Here is a 7,919-nt window from a genome sequence, read left to right as displayed (position 1 = left end):
GTCTCCCCCCGCCCCGCTGCAGGCAGGGGCCCCGAAGCCAGCCACATCAGGGCCAAGGCGGGATCCCCATCGGTGCCCGCCCGCACACAGCCCTGGGACGGGCACTTCCCAACGCCCACAAACTGCCAGGACTGCCAGCCGGTACTGGAGAAAGCAAGCCCAGCAGTGGAGGGAAGTGTCCTGGAGGCACCAGGCACACTGCTGCCCATCTGGGCTCTGACGCACAGCTAGGCTGTGGGGAACAGTGCAGGGACAGGATCGGAGCAGCAGTTCAATTGTGATGGATACAGGAGGGGAGCAAAAAGCACCAAGGTCAAGGAAAGCGATGCCATCAGCACCAGAACCCAAGATGTCCACCTTGTTGCAATCCATTAGCCAACACAGAAGAATGACCAGGGCATCACCTTCACCCTTGTAAAGCCTCCTGGGACCCCAAGTCAGCAGTCATAGGGATTGCACACACTGCTGAGCAAGCAAGGGCTGGTCAAAAATAGAGGGGGTCACCTCCTCGGCATTAAATCCAACTTGCAACAGGGGAAAGCTGCGTTTTACTCCTTGATTCTTGTTTTCTTGGGGCCTTTTCACCATGTTTCCCCGTAGCAGCCTCTCTCCAGCACCCACCAGGATGCACCAGTCCCATGGGGCTGGAGCCAGCCCAGCCGCTCAGACACGGCTCACAGCTCCAGCTCCTGCCCGCCTGCAGTGAAGATAAGTGGGGCATGGCACAATTTCTCATACAGCTGCTAACAATGTCGGCCCCTTGCTCTTACCTAATGTTTTCATAGACATGAAAACTTTTAAAAGGGAGGTCAGTGCTGGTTGGTCGGTGCTGTGAGAAAATTTTTACTTTCTGCTTTATCCACATCAACTTGTACCTAATGGAAATGATAATTCAACCCAAACTGCACTAGAAACAGAACATTTCCATTTCCTCCACATTTTTGTTAAACAACACGACATCAAAGTTACTTGATGCTTAAGAAACTACCCAAAAGTGTGTCTTCTGTTGAAAACGAACCAATTCATTAGGTAGGGACAGCAGTGGCTGGAGAACTGTTTGTTTCTGGTCTCCCTGTCCTTGGGGAGGAGAAAAAAATTGGACCCAGCAGGTCTCATCCTTCAATTCTTTGTTTTTATTCACCGATGAGAGATGGGAGGATTAAGTCCCTGAGGCTTCTTGCTGTCCTCAGTCCCCACCTTTTTTCTCAGGGTGCAGGAAGGTCTCCTGGGGTGGGGAGACTAGGGAGACACATTTCCATTAGCTCTACTTCTCCTGCTCTTCCCTAGCTCCCCGCTCCTGGAGTGGGACAGTAGATAAGCCAGGCCACCACTCCTACTCAAGCATCCATTTCCATCCTGGGCCTTCCCCAGCAGGTTAATATGGATATGACCTGCTTTTAGAGCTCCTCTGAGTGACCTATCTCAGGATCTAGAGGAATGGAGTCTGTGACCTCAGCACCACTGGCATCTTGACCAAGTGTTATTTTTAATGCAGTGTAAAATATGTCACTGGATTCGGTGGTTTAAAACAATGCTAACAATAGCCTTAGGATTTGATACAGGCTGTCCAAATTCTACATTTACTGTAGACACACTATACACTTTACATGAAATAACATAATTACTTTAAAGCAGCAGCAAAACAACTTTTACTCACACAAGGGTCATGCCACCTGGTCTGGGAGATCCCTCCATCACCACCTCTCCCCTTTATGCTGCTCCAGCTGCCTGTAAGCCCTGTCCAGCTGGATGAAATGACCCAGAGCTCCACGATGTGGCCCTTCCCAAGTCAAGCCCAGTGTTTGACCCCAGCTGGTGTTTCTGCATGACCCTGCTCTGCCTCCTACTTTGAGCACAGAGGATTTGGGCAGGCTTGATGCAAACAGGGATGCTGCCCGGTGGCTGAGCATGCGATGCCCCTGTGGACTCTGAACCAACAGGAGATGCTTCCCGTGGCTATCCCTCAGTGCTAGCCCAGCACTGCAAAAACATTCAGCAAGGGGAAAAATCATGCTAATGCTGCAGCTGGTGAGCTACTGGCCCAGGCAGGTCTGGGCAAACAGCACAGTGCCTGTGGCCAGGTGGGCGGCCTCATGGCTCCTCCTCAGCGTGGAGGTGCGGGAGAAGAGAACTCTGTGAAGGGATGTCCCGCCTCAGCATCCTCTGATAAGGCCAGGTCCATGGCCATGGGCAGGATGGACCTGCCACAAAAGCTTGGGCAAGTAAACAGCTCCAGGCAGGCGGGCGCCCAGGGAAGGGAAGGCAAGTGCTCTACCCGTGACTCACATACAGCCCAGCACTGCCCAACCCTCCACATGCCTTCTCCTCTGTGTTCCCTGCCTGTGAGCTATCAGCCCCATGGGGAAAGCTCTTCTAGTGCACTGTCTGGTGGGTTTGCTGGAGCAGGAATGACTGAAACCCTAACCAAGCTTCCAGAGCTGGGGAACATCAGGGCACCAGAAGCACAGTGGGCACCTTGCAGAGCCAACATAGACAGGAGACAGTAGGACACGATAAGCCGAGACCAGTGCCAGCTGCCTGCCTGGGCAGGGGACATGAAGAGCAGGAAGAAAAGCCCCTGCTTGGACTCTCCTCACTTCAGCTCGCCTGTAAAGAGTAAAGAACTGCTGAGGACAAAGGCAAAGCAGCATCAACATCTCACTCCTACACCTGTGGCCATTGGTAGGAATCAGTGCGCCCCATCCCAGAGAGGAGCCATCCCCAGCCGGGCAGCCAGTGCTGCTCTGTGCAAGCAGCAAAGCTCAGCAACAAGGTAGAGGCTAAAAACGTAAATGATAAAAATAAATGAAGAAGCAGGGCTTGAAAGGGGCCACAGGGTTACAGCTCAGCCAGGAAGCATCCTGCTCCTCCCAGCAGTCCGGGAAGAAGAGAGGCCAGCCTTCGCTAAAGGCAGCCAGTGCTTCCCAGCATGCTCTGTGCCTGCTTCCTGGCTGCCTAACGAGGCTTTAAAGTGTAAATAGCGGCATTGTTTCACAGGGCTGCCTCGCTGGGGTGTGGAAGCTGTGATAGCGGCAAGAAACATCTTCCCAGCCCAGTCCCCCTGGCATGGTTGGTGGGAGGGTGTTATCCAGGAAGCTGCTATCTGGGGCTGGGTGCAGGGCAGCAACTCAAATAATTCACATGGTTCACCTGGTGACAGTGCCTGGTGTCCAGGAAGTTGGCAAGGCTGGGAGGCAAACACGGAGAAGTATTCAGAGTGACTGGGACAGGCAGAGGCACATGGGGCAGTCCCTGGTCTGCCCCACAAGCCTGCCTTGATCTCTTCTTTCTCCTCTTCTCTGGAGCAGAGGGAATGGAGCAAAGCCAATTGCAAATCCCAGTGTTGTTATTAAACACACAGGAACCCAGGCAGCACACACAGAGGAATGACCTGAGACATTATCAGCGACAATCTCAACTTGCAGCAACCCCATTTGCTTTGAAAATGCAGAACTGATGCAGCTGAAGCTCCCAGGAGGCCAGGCTGCGTAGGGAAGAGGAGATGCCACTTTTGGAGAAGATCATGTGCCATGGACTCAGCGGCATCCAGAGTTTGAACCCAGCCAGCACATCGCCTGGCCCTGACCCGTACAGAGGCAAAACCTGCATCGCCACCTGCCCTGCTGTGTGCAGGGATTACCCTCTCACTTTTCCCAAGCTACATATCTGAGTCAGCCATGGAGCTTATCTGGACCACAAGCTGCCTCCCCACCCGTACCACATGGCCGTGCACAGTGTCCTAGCTCCAGGTCACATCCTACAGTGTTAGTGCAAAAGTCCCCCTCGGCAGCACACAAAGCACCTGGACTCAATGGTGTTCCTCTCTGTAGGCTGCCTCACAAACTCGGGGGGGACAGCCAGAAAAGGGATAATTACCTGCAACTAGTTATTACAAAGTGGCAATCTTGATGCAGGCTGTGAGGCAGCACTATCTGAAAAGCACCAGTTGAGAAGAACCTGGCCAGGATGTGGATTTATAGGTCAAAACTCAGAGTAGTCCCACAGCCCCAGCTCTGCTGGAGTCCAGGGTCTCCTAGGAAGGCATCCTGCAGAGCTGGGTACTCAGCCGGGGCCCTGGAGGACCGCACTGCCCTGCAGCACACTAGGGATGGCAGGAGTCTCCCCTTTCCCATTTTGTCCCTCAGATGATTCAGACATGTAGACGGGGAATTCTCCAGGAGGGAAAAAGGGAGAAGAGCACGCCCTGCCAATTGCAAAACAGCCAGAAAATTGAATCACGTCCAAGGCTGCAAGCCCCAGATGCAATCCCACAGATAACCCAGTTTCAGCTCCTCTACTATCAACTTACCACGAGGCAGTCATTTCCTGCAACTCTCAGGGAAATATCCCACTGTCCCTAATTACTCCTTTTGGTTCACTGTCTCAAAGACGATCCATAATCAAACGCTGCCAGTTTCAGCCTCAGGAACGCACCTTTCACATTTTCGGCCACTTTCCCTCTCACTCAGACCCCTGCACCCTGGGGCCCTGCCATCATGCAGTGACGGGGCTCCCATCCCTCACTGCGCATTGGCACACAAACGAACAACATGGTGTGGGAACCATGGGGCTGGAAAAAAATCCTGTTAGCATCCCATGAATAAAAGCCTCCAGACAAACTAGGGTTTTCATCATCCAACGTTTTCTAGGCTCTGCAGCAGCACAGAAAAATTCAGAGTCATAGGTAACCATGCCAATGGCCTCACAGAACATCTCTGCTCCCAGCTCCTTGCCCACCATGCACACGGTGGAGCAAAACTACACAGCTCTACATGGGATTCTGGGCTTGCTGCTCCGGGCAGCCCTCTACAGGGACAGAATCTGCCCAGGAGAACTGGAGCCAAGAGCCACCGTGTGGGGAAGTGGCAGCAAGAGGCTGAGGTCTGCCCTATGCCGACAGAGGGGGCTCCATACTGATCCCCCAGACAGGCAAGACTGCCAAGTGCCCCTGCCTCGGAGCGCAGGAGGCTGTCAGCCCCCACGTGGCACATGGAGATTTGCGATCCCGGGATGCAACACTCCACCTCTCTCTCCGCCGCTGCCATCGGCGCCGAAAGCTGCACGCTGGGACGCGTAGTCTCCGGAGACAGCAGCCCCGCCGCCGACAGCCGCCTTGCTCCATGTTGCCTCCTAGGTGGAGCCCCGCAGCCCTGGCAGCCGGCCAGGAGCCCGCTCCGGAGGGGGTAAAAAAGCAGGATAACTCCTGCCGCGAGGATCCAGCTGGCCACGCTGGGGTGGCGTGAGCCCGGGGGCAAACCACGACGCTGGGGTTGCAGCGGCTGCCCCAAGGTCTGTATCACTCACAGATGCCCAGGGAGGGAAGGCACAGTGAGAGTACGGTGGGAACCTACTCAGTGCAGCTCCCAAGGCACCTCCATTGCCTCTTCGAGCTGCCAGGGCAAGCCTCTGCCCCCTGCTGAGGCTGAACTTCTCTCTCCTCAGGAGCAATGTGGGAGCGGCTGAGCAAGGGACTGGCCGGCTGCTGGCAGCGCTGGGGACAGAGCAAATGCTGTGGCTGCTGGACTTGCACCGCGCCGCTGCACTGGCAGCACGTGCTGCCACTGGCATCAGGGCTTTGGACAACCAGTGCAGGATGGGGTCAAAACCCCAGGGAGCGAAAGGACAGGGTTTGGCCAAGCACACCTTCTTGGTGCTCCTGAGGCACGAGCAACCCAGTCCCAGCACCACAATGCTGTAGAAACAATCTTTACCACTGCAGCACAGCCCCGGGGAAACCCTCTCACCCAAGCAACCTGGTTACAACTCCACCCGAAACAACAACCCACGGGGCAGCAAACCTCATCACAGCAAGCATCACAACCCACAAACACACATGCACACGGAGCAAACAACAGCAGGAGCATTCTGTCCCCAGGTCACTCAGAAGACAGGAGGTTTCCAAGAGAGAGGACCAGGAGAAGTGCTGTCCTGCTCTGCCACCACACAGGACCTGGAGTTCATATTGTTTATGCAGACCTCAAGCTCACACGAGTGCAGAGCTGCAAGCATGCAGAAGACTGGCACATTGAGAGAGACCACGAGGGTTGCTGCCACCCTGACAGCCACGGGACAGGGAAGGAACCATGGGCCTGGGCTGGTCTACATCACCCTCTGTTGCTGCATATCAAGGGGCTGGGCAAGCTAGAGGATGCCAGCTATCACTCCTCTCTGAAAAAAAGCTGAAAGAGGCTCCAGGTTCCCAGCCCAGAGCACCTTTGCTCCAAGTGAACTTCTAGGGCTTTTCACTGTCTTTTTTCTATTTCACGTGGATTGTGACCTGCTGCTGGTGAGCGGAAAAGTCCCCATCAAAAGATACCAAAACCTTTGTATCACCAAACTTTTCAGCACCAGCCTGTCCCCCTTGGATCACAACTTTTTCTCTATGAAGTAACAAAACCTGCATGTTGTTCTGCTCAGCGCTTCTCAGTCTTTAAGGGTTGTTCAGATCACAGACCTGGGATTTCTACAAAATCAGGAGCAGAAAGACCACATTCTATTCTACTTCAGTGAAAACTACAATCCCCCAACAACGAAAACACTCTAAAACCTGAGGCTTTAAAGAAGGAACAAGGACACTGACGTTTACTCATACTTAAAACAGAAGCAGTAAGAGCCGATACCTGACCAGCACTGGAGGAGTCGCTGCAAAACTGCTTGGACAAGGTGCTACTGAAAGCACGCAGAGAAAAACTGGGAAGACCCTGGGAAGGGGTGTTTGCTCCCACACCTACCTGGCCCACTGGGCACCCTCAAGCAGGCTCAGACTCTCCTGGTGAGAAGGAAGCAGCTGAAGGTTTGCAGCGTGGGATGGGAGCATGCTCCATGCCCCAGAAGGTGACTCCCAGTGGGACACCACTGCCTTGGAACTTTTTGCTCACACCTCACCCCAGGACCAGCTGACACCTCCAGTTTGGGCTCCTGCTGCAGCACTGGCTTTGGCAGAGGCAGGTTCCTACCATGGTGCCTGGCCTCTGCCAGCCAGGGCTGCAGCGAGGTGATCGGGGGCTGCCGGAGCCAAGGGAGCCCCAGTAGTGCCACCTCTGGGTACTTATCACTCATCCCAGGCAGGCTGGCAGGGACCACTGGAGGTCAGCGCCTAGGCAGCCACCAGAGATCAGGGTAGCCTACCACAGCAACTCTGCCGAGGGGGCTCCAGGGAAACACCCTGCTGGTGAAGACACCCCTCCACAGCGCTGGCATGCATGCTGATTCCTAAGCTGGAGCTGCTGAGTTTTCCCCATTCCCAAAGATGCTGCTCCCACCCCTAGCCTGGCCCCTGGCCTCCAGCTCTGGCTGCCCGGGGCTGAGCCAATGCTTTGTCTGCCAGGGAGGATGAGCCCCCTGTGCCCATGGCCCCCTGAGTCTGGACTGCCTGGGAGGGCAGCTCCTGTGAGAAGGTGTGTGGCCCGCAGGCATTTGCACCCCTTGGACCTTTTATTCCCTTTGAGGCACCCATGGGAGGCTGGCGGGATCCTCTGAGCTGCGAGCAAGGATGAAGTTGCAGCAGGCAGCGAGGTGCGGCGGGTGAGCAGCCTGTGGAGCCAGGCACCGTACCCGCAGCCCCCGTGACAGCCCACGCAGGGGGATGCGGGAGGACGTGGGGCAGCTGTCAAGGGGCTCGGGCAGGGGAAGGAGCCGAGGGAAGAACAAAGGGAGCTGCAGGCTGGGATGGAGCAGGGCACGGCGGGGCATGGGGGCTGCCAGCAGCACCCCACCGGGCTGGGGGTGCTGCTCTGAAAGCCAAGACCTGGTGGATGGAGAGGGGAGCCGGGTGGGGAGGGCACAGGCAGGCAGGGGGGGCACAGGCAGGGGAGCTGGTGGGGAGGGAACGAGCTGGGGACGGCCAAAGATGCACAGAGCAGCTGGGGAGGGGTGAGAGACCGGAGAGCTGGGTAAGGATGGAGAGGGGAGCCGGGGAG

At 55.8% G+C, this 7,919-nt stretch overlaps 1 protein-coding gene across 2 annotated transcripts in view; it reads right to left on the bottom strand.

Annotated features, from left to right (window-relative positions):
• LDB1 (LIM domain binding 1) overlaps positions 1 to 7,919 on the bottom strand; it is a 29,068-nt gene that overhangs the window by 7,630 nt on the left and 13,519 nt on the right. The window lies entirely within an intron of this gene.

The sequence above is a fragment of the Manacus vitellinus genome, unplaced genomic scaffold (genome assembly GCF_001715985.3).
Source record: "Manacus vitellinus isolate BGI_N305 unplaced genomic scaffold, ASM171598v3 scaffold_15_pilon, whole genome shotgun sequence".
NCBI lineage: Eukaryota > Metazoa > Chordata > Aves > Passeriformes > Pipridae > Manacus > Manacus vitellinus.
This window is presented reverse-complemented; position numbering and strand designations above follow the sequence as displayed.